This window comes from Sorex fumeus, unplaced genomic scaffold, assembly GCF_029834395.1.
Source record: "Sorex fumeus unplaced genomic scaffold, SorFum_2.1 ptg000036l, whole genome shotgun sequence".
Taxonomy (NCBI): Eukaryota; Metazoa; Chordata; class Mammalia; order Eulipotyphla; family Soricidae; genus Sorex; species Sorex fumeus.
The window spans coordinates 21,455,687-21,467,532 of NW_026606093.1; positions in this window are offsets into that span (position 1 = coordinate 21,455,687).

The following is an 11,846-nucleotide window of genomic DNA, read 5'->3' on the forward strand; positions in this document are numbered from 1 at the left end:
ATGAAATAACAAAATTTGTCTTTAGGTGGAGGAATATGGAGATTATCATGCTTAATGAAGTGAGTAAGAAGTGGAGGGAGAAACAAAAAGGATTCTTTCACAAGGGATATATAATGAAAGATGGTAAGGAAACAACAAATTTTAAAAGTTAACAGAACATGAGAATTCTTCTACAAAACCGAGTTTACTAGTTTGGTGGGGGAATGGAGAGAGGTTGAGGGGGAACACTGAGAAAATGGTGGAGAGATCTCTCTGATTGAGTGTGTACTTGAATATTGTGTGCATAAAACATTCATACGTTATGTATCATTAACAGTATTATAAATCACTTTACCTAAAGAAAAATGGAGTTTTTAAAGAAAGAAACAGGTTAAATAATTGTATATTGCAGTTCAAATTTTAAAAAATGAAGAAAATATACACATTATATTACTTAACATCAACTGTGATGTCTTCTGGGATTTCACACTAAGGTCAATAGAATTAAGCTCAAAAATTAATAAATGGAGTTTAATAAAAATTCAAGAAAACATCATTTAATAAAGACGTAACTGAAAATTGATGAAAAATTGCACACTATTCAGCAAAAGTCATTTGATTGTGGATTTGGTAATGCATTTGAAAGTGTTAAGCTGTTCTTAGTCTTCTAAATTATATGTAATCTTGTAAGTCAACATTGCTTTAACAAAAAAATTTCCCGCCCCACCCCAAACCCCCCATCATCTGCCACCCAGACTGATCTCTAAGGGCACCTGCTCAGAGTTCCTCCGTGAGCATCGCCCACCTATTCCTCACCCATCTTCTTCACAGGCCCAGGGGACTAGTATCCAGATGGGCTGGAGGTGTGGCCTCCACTGTAGTGGCCGGGGTTGCATGCTGTTCTGTGTGACCATCCATGCCGCTTCAGTTATACTCCCCATTTCCAGAACTCTCGACTCACATCCCATCCCAACATCACCTAATTCTGAGGAAACTGTCCTGGCCATCTCAAACACAATCCAACAATAGTCCACTGGCCTACTCCAATTTCACCAAAAGGCCAGTATAGACAAAAAAGCTGTACAAGCCCAATATAAAAGAAAATATCCTTCAAAACTTCACTAGATGCCTGTCATAAGTCACAGAAAAATGTCTGAGAGGAAGGATATTTTATAGAAGCGGAGAAGTGTGTCCACCATTGACCGAGCTCATCAAGAATACTTTCCCATAACAAGAGGAAACAGTGCTTGTGAACTGGTAAGTTTTTCCTCTATACAACCACAACATGAAGAAACAGTGCAAATCCCCCACTACGAGGCGAGGACGAAGAAAAGAGTCCAGAATCCTCAACGGGGATTATCCACAAATACAATCTCTCCGATAAAGAATTTCAAGATGAAATGTTGAGGATGTTCAAGGAACTCAAAGGAACTATGGAGTAGTCATCCAGAAAATTAAAGGAGGAAATGAAAGAAATAATAGAACACAGAGTCAACAAAATACAGGAAGAAAGGAGAGCAGAAATAAGAAAGCTACAATCAGAAGTGTCATTAATAGAAGTTTCAGGAGATGAAATAAAAAAATTCAGGAGACTCCTCCTCCAGAGGGAACCCCAGTGACCATGAGCCTCTACAAGCATAGTTCGCTTATGCAGGAACCAGGACTCTCACTGCAAACTGCTGGGACTGCCCCGGCATCCAGGTAACCTCTGACTCTGGAAGTCATGCCCACAACCCGCCCCCCTGTGCCATCTTTACAGCACACAGTCAAAGAGAAGAAAGGCTGCGGGGTGGGAGGGAGGGGCTCCACAGCTACAGAGAATGCTTCTGGCCCCGAAGAGAGCCAAGATCACCAGGAAGTCCCAGATAGGGTAGGTGCCGCATCCCGCCTCCTCCAGAGGGAACCCGGTGACCATGAGCCTCTAAAAGCATAGCTCGCTTATGCAGGAACCAGGACTCTTACTCCAAACCGCATGGCCGCTTACACGGCTGGGCAACATCTTCTTATATATAAAGTGGTCAATGGAAAGTAAATTTTCCAACGTTTCTCCCTGAAAATCAGGCTAACTTTCTTACAAACCACAACACCGAATAGGAAAGAGAGAACAAAAGGGAATGCCCTGCCACAGAGGCAGGGTGGGATGGGGATGGAATGGGGGTTGGGAGGGTTACTGGGATCTGTGGTGGTGGGAAATGGTTACTGGTGGAGGGATGGGTATTCAAAATAAATAAATAAATTTAATTAAAAAAAATCCAGTAGGTGCCCACAACAGTAGAATGGCTATAGCAGAAGACAGAATCAGTGAGCTTGAAGATGAGCTGCAGCACTCATACAGGCAACAATAAACAATGGGAAAAGACCTCAAAATAGCTCTAAGGCTAATAAGAGAACTAGGGGATGATTCCAAGAGACGCAACATTAGAATCATCGGAGTACCAGAAGGACAGGGAGGCAACCCATATAAAAAACACACACACACACACACACACACACACAGAGAAATCATTGGTGAAAAGTTCCCAGAGTTAGAGAATGCAGACATCTAGATCCAAGGAGCCAGAATGGTGCCAGTTAAAATACACCTTAACAAAAACACTTCAAGGAATATCATAGTCAGAATGATGGATGCCATGGATAGAGACACAATACTGCAAGCAGCAAGGTCAAAGAAGGAAATTACATACAAAGGAGTACCCCTTATATTTACAGCAGACCCATCAGAGGAAATTCTCCAAGCCCAAAGGCAATGATTGGATATAGTAAAAAAAAAAACTCAATGAAATGAACGCTTCACCGAGAATACTTTAACCAGCTAAACTCTCGCTCAAACTCAAAGGAACGATACACCATTTTGTAGATAAACAACAGCTCAGGAACTTTATAGGCTCAAAACCAAATCTAAAAGAAGGACTAAAGGGGCTACTGTAAGACAAGAAGAAAAAGCTCTATAGGTACAACAAACTCCTACGGAATGATGGCAGAAAACCACATGAAAATAATCACTATCAATGTCAATGGCTAAAATGCACCAATTAAGAGACATGGAGTGGCAAAATGGATCCAGAAGCTGAAACCAACATTCTACTGCCTACAAGGAGCACATATGAAAAGTCAGAGCAAACACAGACTCAAAGTCAAAGGATGGAAAATAATACTGCAAGCAAACAACTCCCTCAAAAAATCTGCGATGGCCATACTAGTAGGACAACATAGATTTCAGGTTGAAAAAAATTATAGGGACAGTCAAGGCCATTTTTTAATTTATCAAATGATATGTATAAAAGAAAGAAATCACACTCTTAAATGTATATGCACCTAATGAGGGACCAGCTAAATACTTAAAAAAATGCTAACAGAGTTTTAGGAGAACATTACTAGCAACACAATAGTAGTCTAGGACTTCATCATAGCCTTATCACCTTTGGATATATCTACAAGAGCAAAATTTAGTAAGGAAACACAGGCTTTGAAGGAAAAAGTAGAAGATAGAAGGCTAATAGAACTTATATAGGTTTTTGCACCCCCAAAAGAAAGAATACACATTCATTTCCAGGGCACACAGAACATTTTCGAAAATAGATCATGTGCTGGTCATAAAACATACCTCAATAGAATTGGGAATATTGAAATTATATCAACTACATTTTCAGACCATGATGTGCTGAATATAGAAGCTAATCACACACAGATGTGAAGAATCAAATCAAACACTTGGAAATTAAACAATTCAATATTGAACAATGAGTGGGTCAGGAAGAAAATCAAGGAAGAAATCAAAAGATACCTGAAAACAAATGAGAATGAAGACATGAGCTACCAGAATCGATGGGACACAGCTAAAGCCGTGTTAAGGGGGAAATACATAGCTCTGCAAACATTCCTCAGGAAGGAAGAAAGGGCCTACATAGATAATCTGACTTCACAGTTCAAGATATTAGAAAAAGACCAAGAAAAGGAACCCAAACCTGACTGAAGTAAAGAAATAATAAAACTTAGAGCAGAAATTAATGACATGGAAATCTAAAAAAACAGTTCGAAAGGTCAATGAAACAAAGAGCTGGTTCTTTGAGAAAATAAATAAGATTGATGAACCACTAGCAAGACTCACAAAATAAGAGAGATAGTGAACCCTAATAAACTGAATCAAAAATGGAAAGGAGGACATCACAACAGAAATCACTGAAATTCAAAAGGTCATCAAAGACTACTTTGAAAGTCTGTATGCCACGAAACAAGAGAACATAGAAGAAATGGACAAATTCCTGGATTCCTATAATCTCCCAAGATTGAACCAAAAAGACTTGCAATACCTGAATAGACCCATAATATCAAGGAAATGGAAACTAATAAAAAAAACTTCCAGAAACCAAAAGCCCAGGTTCTGATGGATTCTCTAGTGAATTCTTCCAAACATTAAAAGAGGACCAGTTGTCAGTTCTTCTCAACCTTTTCTAGGAAATTGAAGAAACAGGAACACTCTCAGTTTCTATGAGGCACTTATCTCCCGAATACCAAAAGCAAACAAAGGCACCACTAGCAAAGAAAACTATAGGCCAATATTCCTGATGAACACAGATACAAAGATCCTCAACAAAATATTAGCAAATAAAATCCAAAACTCATCAAAGAGGTCATACACCACAACAAGGTGGGATTCATCCCAGGGATGCAAGGATGATTTAACATTTAGAAATCAATCAACATAATCCATCATATCAACAAAAGTACAGATAAAACCATATGATAATATCAATTGATGCAGAGAAAACATTCGGCAAGATCCAACACCCGTTTATGATGAAAACTCTCAACAAAATGGGCCTAAAAGGAACTTTCCTCCAGATAGTCAAAGCCATCTACGACAAACATATGGCAAGGATTATCCTCAATGGGGAAAAACTAAGGACCTTCCATCTAAGATCAGGGACAAGACACTCTCACCACTCCTGTTCAATATAGTACTGAAGTACTTGGCAATAGCAGTTAGACAAGAAAAAGATATTAAGGGCATCCAGATAGAAAAGGAAGATATTAAGCTCTCACTATTAGCAGACGATATGATGCTATATCTAGAGAATCCTAAATCCTCTACCAAGAAACTCCTAGAAACAATAGACTTTTACAGTAATGTCACAGGCTATACAATCAGTACCCAAAAATCCATGGCTTTCCTATACGCAAATGAGACAGAGGAAAGCAACATGAAAAAAGTAGTCCAGTTCACAATCGTACCCCAGAAAACCGAGTACCTCAGAATCAGCTTAATTAAGGAGGTAAAGGGCTTCTACAAAGAAAACTATAAAATGCTACTCCACAAAATTAAAGAGGTCACAAGGAAATGCAAACATATCCCCTGCTCACGGATAGGGAGAAATAACATTGTCAAAATGGCAATACTACCCAAAGCAGTATAAAGATTCAATGCAATCTCTATAAGGATACCCATCACATTCTTCAAAGACATGGATCAAACACTCCTGAAATTCATATGAAACAACAAATGCCCATGAATAGCTAAAGCAATTCTTGGGAAAAAGAAGATGGAAGACATCATTCTTCCCAACCTCAAACTCTACTACAAAGCGGTAACAATTAAAGCAGTATGGTACTGAAACAAAGGCAGAGCTGCAGACCAGTAGAACAAGGTGCAATATCCCTAGACATAATCCCAAATGTATGATCATCTCATCTTTGATAAGAGAGCAAGAAATGTGAAGTAGAGCAAGAAAAGCCTCTTTAACAAATGGTGCTGGCAAAACTGGACCACCACATTCAAAAGAATAGGCTTACACCTCAACCTAACACCATGCACAAAAGTCAGATAAAAATGTAGTAAGAACCTCAACATCATACCAGAATTCATAAGGTACATTGAAGACAAGGTTGAAAAAATCTCCACGATATTGAAATTAAAGGTATTTTCAAAGATGACACACCACTGACCAACCAAGTGGAAACAGAGATAAACAAATGAGACTATATTAAACTAAGCAATTTCTGCACCACAAAAGACAAGGTGACCAGAATACAAAGACAATCTACAGACTGGGAAAGGATATTCAACCAATATCCATCTTCCTGGAGTGATAGCCCAGCAGGTAGGGTGTTTGCCTTGCACATGGCCCATGCGCCTGACCCGAGTTTGATTCCTATGCCCCTCTTGGAGAGCCCGGCAAGTAACTGAGTGTATCTTGCCTGCACGGCAAAGCCTGGCAAGCTACCCATGACGTATTCGACATTCCAAACACAGTAACAACAAGTCTCACAATGTTACTGGGCCCACTTGAGCAAATCGATGAACAACAGGAAGACAGTACAGTGCTACCCATCTGATAATGGGTTGATATCAAGGATATATAAGGCACTGGTTGAACTCTACAAAAAGAAAGCATACAAACACGTTAGAAAATAGGGTGAAGAAATGAAGAGACACTTTCTCAAGGAAGAAACACGAATGGTCGAAAGGCACATGAAAAATGCTCTTCATCACTAATCATCAGGGAGATGAAAATAAAACAGCTATGAGATAACGCCTCATACCAAAGAGACTGATATACATCCAAAAGAACAAAAGCAACCTCTGTTGCATGGATGTGGGAAGAAAGGGACCCTCTTACACTGCAGGTGGGAATGCTGACTGGTTCAGCCCTTTTGGAAAACAGTATGTGCACTTCTCAAAAAATTAGAAATTGAGCTCCCATTTGACACAGCAATACTACTTTTAGGAATATATCCTGTAGAGGAAAAAAATATAGTTGAAAACACATCTGCACTTGTATATTCATTGCAGCACTGTTTATAATAGCTAGACTCTGGAAAAACCCTGAGTGCCCTAGAACAGATGCCTGGTTAAAGAAACTTTGGTACATCTACAGAATGAAATACTATTAGCTGTTAGAAAAGATGAAGTCATGAACTATGCATATAAGTGGATCAACATGGAAAGTATCATACTAAGTGAAATGAGTCAGAAATAGAGAGAGAGAGACAGTCATAGAAAAATTGCTCATCTGTATTCCACAGATCTAATGCAATAGAATGGGATACTAACACCCAAGAATAGCAGAGATAAGTACCAGGAGGTTTGCTCCACAGCTTGGAAGCTGGTCTCACATGCTGGGGGAGAGGACATTTCAGATAGAGAAGGGAACACCAAGTAAATTGTGGTTGGAGGACCCGCTCGGAATGGATGGGAAATGCATGCTGAAAGTAGATTATAGACCGAAAACTATGGCCACTCAATACCTCTATTGCAAACCACAACACCCAAAGGGAGAGAGAGAACAAAAGGGAATGCCCTATCGCAGAGGCGAGGTAAGTGGGTGGGGATGGGGTGGAGGTGGGAGGGATGCTTAGGATCATCAGTTGTGAAGGGTGGGCACTGGTGGAGGGTTGGGTACTCGAGCATTGTATGACTGAAACACAGCACGAAAATATGTAAATCTGTAACTGTACCTTATGGAGATTCACTAATAAAAATGTTAAAAAAAAAAGAAATTTAAAAAATTGTGAAATAAGAATAAAATAACAATAAATTTAAAAAATTAAAAATAAACAGCAATGAGAGAGAATTATTTTCCCTTGAAACAAACTAAACTTCCTCAAAAAATATTGGCAAATATAAGAGAGCAATATATAAGAATGATAGCATATTCCATGCATCTAAAGATTATCCAACAAAGTTGTAAGGTTGTCACTGTCACTGTCCTCCCATTGTTCATCGATTTGCTCGAGCGGGCCCAGTAACGTCTCCATTGGAGACTTTTGTTGTTACTGTGTTTGGCATATTGAATACATCACAGGTAGCTTGCCAGGCTCTGCCGTGCGGGTGAGATACTCTTGGTAGCTTGCTGGGCTCTCAGAGAGGGGCGGAGGAATCAAACTCGGGTCGGCCATGTTGACTGCATGCAAGGCAAACGCCCTACCTCTCTGCTATCGCTCCAGCCTGTAAGGTTGATTTTTATAATTTATTTTTAATATAATTTTCATTAGTAAGTAGTGAAACAACCATAATCTCTAGAGCCAAAAATTTTACTCAAAAATTTAATAACTTGGATTGGCAAAAAGTACCATGTATGGAACATTCAGTTATTATCTACAAAGATTTAGAATGACACAGATCATTATATAATAAAACTTGATTTCCTTTTATAAATTGACACAAGAAACTAAAAAGAAAATGCATAAAATTTTAAAATAGTTTCATTACTGATGGGCTGGAGTGATAGCACAGCAGTACGGCCTTTGCCTTGTACAAGGCGTGCCCAGCTCACCCAAGTTCAATTTCTACGCCCCTCTTGGAGAACCCAGCAAGCTACTGAGAGTATCTTGCCCTCATGGTAAAGCCTGGCAAGCTTCTTGTGACATATTTGATATGCCAAACACAGTAACAACAAGTCTCACAAAGGTGATGTTACTGGGCCCGCTCGAGCAAATCGATGAACAACGGGAGGACAGTGCTACAGTGCTACAGTGCTACTGATATATAACCAAATAAGTTTACCCTAGATACATATTATATTATATAATATAGGGAAAATGAAGATATTAATTAAAAATTTAAAACTTTCACAAAGGAAAATACAGATATAGTAAATATTCCTACTACTATGAAAATAAATACTAAAATCCAGTCATCTATCTTTCATGGGCACTAGAATAATGATCATAGCAAATATTTTGGACCACAGAACAACTGGAATACTCATACTGGTTAATGAAAATGTAAAGTGGTTCTAACTCGTTAGCAGTTAATAACTCTTTAGCAGGTTTAAACTATAATAGTGTGAAACACTGTCACTGTCACTGTCTTCCCATTGTTCATCGATTTGCTCAAGCGGACCCGGTAACATCTCCATTGTGAGACTTGTTGTTACTGTGTTTGGCATATTGAATATGTCACAGGTAGCTTGCCAGACTTTGCCTTGCGGGCAAGATACTCTCGGTAGCTTGCTGGGCTCTCCAAGAGGGGCAGAGGAATTGAACCCCGCTCGGCCAGGCCAGCTGCGCTCAAGGCAAACTCCCTACTGCTGGGCTATAGCTCCAAAATTTCATATATCACTGCCTAAAAGGTTGGTATCACTTTGTCACTGTCATCCCGTTGTTCATTAATTTGCTTGAGCGGGCACCAGTAACGTGTCCATTTGTCCCAGCCTGAGATTTTTAGCAGCCTCTCCTTCCTCGTCCTTCCCAACGGTGCCATATTGGAGGCTCTTTTAGGGTCAGAGGAATGAGACCCACTATTGTTAAAAGGTTTGAGAAAAGATATTAAGCAATTGTCACCACTGCAAAATGAAGAAATATCCTAGAAGAAGTGAGTACTAATATTTGCTTGCAAACTCTGCCAAAATTGACTAACTTCTAAGTCATATGTGAGAATCACACTCAAAGCAGCCCAATAAAACTCTAAGAACATAATTGAGATTTCAGTTATGAGTTGCTGCTCAACTGTTTGCAGTATGATTCCAACAAGTTAATTTCCAATAAGACCAATTGTTCTGCTTTTATTGAGATACATTTGGCATACATTATGGTGTGTGAGTGAAGTGATTACTTTAATAAATTGCATAATAATCTCATATAGCTGTAACAACAAAAAAAAAGTAAAATAAAGAAAAAAGTTCTCATGATCTCTTCTTACCTCCCAACAACTTTTATAGATAACATATAGCCATGTTAACCATAGTCATCATGTGGTACATCACATTTCTAGTATTTATTTTTATTCGTTTTATTTTTTGCATGCCATTGAGTGGTACTCAGGGTTTATTCTTGGCTCTGAGCTTAATAATCACTCCTGGTGTGGTTTGAGGAACCATATGTAGTACCAGGGATTGAATCTGGTTACCATGGGAAATGCAACTTCCTTGCCTACTGTATTATCTCTGCAGAATATACTTATTTATCTTATAATTGAAAGCATGTACTTTTGATCCAACATCTTCCAATCCCTAACCACAAATACAATATCCTTTTTCTGAGATTTGTTAAAAAAATGAAAACAAAATTCCTTAAATTAACATTCTTAATTATAGGATTTTTACAGAATACATAGTTACAACAATGACAACAACAACAAAATAATAATAATAATAATGTTCAGGATACTATTCAAATTAATCAATTTTTTGTTTGTTTTTGTTTGGGGGCCAGAGCCAGAGATACTCGGGGTAACGCCTGGCTCTCTGTTCAGCAATCAATCTTGGTCAAGCTGGAGACCATATGAGATGCAGAGGATCAAATCCAGGTTGGCCAGATACAAGGCAAACACTGTACCTGCTGTACTATCTCTCCCTCAAATAAATCAATTTTTGTATACTTAGAAAATCTGACCCATTTTAATGTAAAATAAAATCTATGAGACCATTGACAGAATGGCTCAAATATTGGAATTAGTATAAATAAATTTTAAAAGAAATATTGTAACTATGATAAAAGTAATAACATTTCCCAGAGGGACACTGGGATCCGTGGTGGTGGGAAATGGGCACTGGTGGAGGGATGGGTATTTGATCATTGTATAATTGAAACTCAAGCACAAAATTTGTAAGTCTACAAGTGTACCTCATGGTGTCTCACTAATAAAAATTTTTTAAAAAGTAATAACATTTCCTTTGGACACAATTTTTATAAAGGAAAATTTGGCAGAAAATTAGAAAACAAGTAACCAAATTAGAAAAAGAAAGAATATTCTACTCTGTCAATCATCAGTTCTATTCTGTTATTTATGTAAGATAATGAAATCATTAATATGTGTAGAAGAATTTACATAAGTGATGTCGATAGAAACTCTTAATGGAAAAATTTTGAATGTTCATATCAACATAGAAGCATTGGACAATGGTGAGACGAATAACAAAATAAGTTAATATTGAGTTTAGAGCTGACCATCTCAAAACAAGTTGTGATATGTTTATAAAAATGAAGTATTATCTATCTAAAAGTACTAATATTTACAAAAATCTCAACTATATTACTTTAAACCAAATAAGTCACATACAAAATGATATCTGCAATATTCAAGAATACGGGAAGCTAATTTGTACTAATAGAAATTTTCTTAAAATTTTGAAATGTTAAAAAGTTATCAGATTTAAGATTTGTACATTTTACTGTCTGTTTAGGTAAGGTAAAGGTAAAGGCCCTCCCGTTGTTCATCGATTTGCTCGAGCGGGCCCAGTAACGTCTCCATTGGAGACTTTGTTGTTACTGTGTCTGGCATATCGAATACGTCACGGGGAGCTTGCCAGGCTCTGTATAACTAAAATTAGTCCTAAATCGGCTGATAAATGGTAGTTTGCATTTCTTTCTCATCATAGCATTGTGGATCTTCCCAGTTTTATCCTTTCAAAATGGGGCAAAAGAAAGTTTTTCTCATAAAATTCTGCACTTGCTTCCTGTAATATTCCATTGCTCTCTCTAAAATTAGGAGAAGGGATTTCTTAGATTAGTTTACATCTTCTTAACACCAGTTCAAGTTTCGTTGGATTTAGTGAATTTCCTTACTTCGTGTGTTCCTATTCTGCTCTTCTTTTCATCTACTCCCACTCCAGTTTTCCCGTTTTCAGGCAAGTTAAGGGAAGTGTTTTTGCAACTTTACTTAAATGATCTTCTTTTGTAACCATGTAGCTTTTAAATCACTGTCACTGTCACTGTCCTCCCGTTGTTCATCAATTTGCTCCAGCGGGCCCAGTAACGTCTCCATCATGAGACTTATTACTGTGTTTGGCATTTTGAATACATCATGGGTAGCTTGCCAGGCTTTGCCATGCCGGCAAGATACATTTGGTAGCTTGTCGGGCTCTCCGAGAGGGACGGAGGAATTGAACTCAGGTTGGCCATGTTGGCTGCCTGCAAGGCCAACGCCC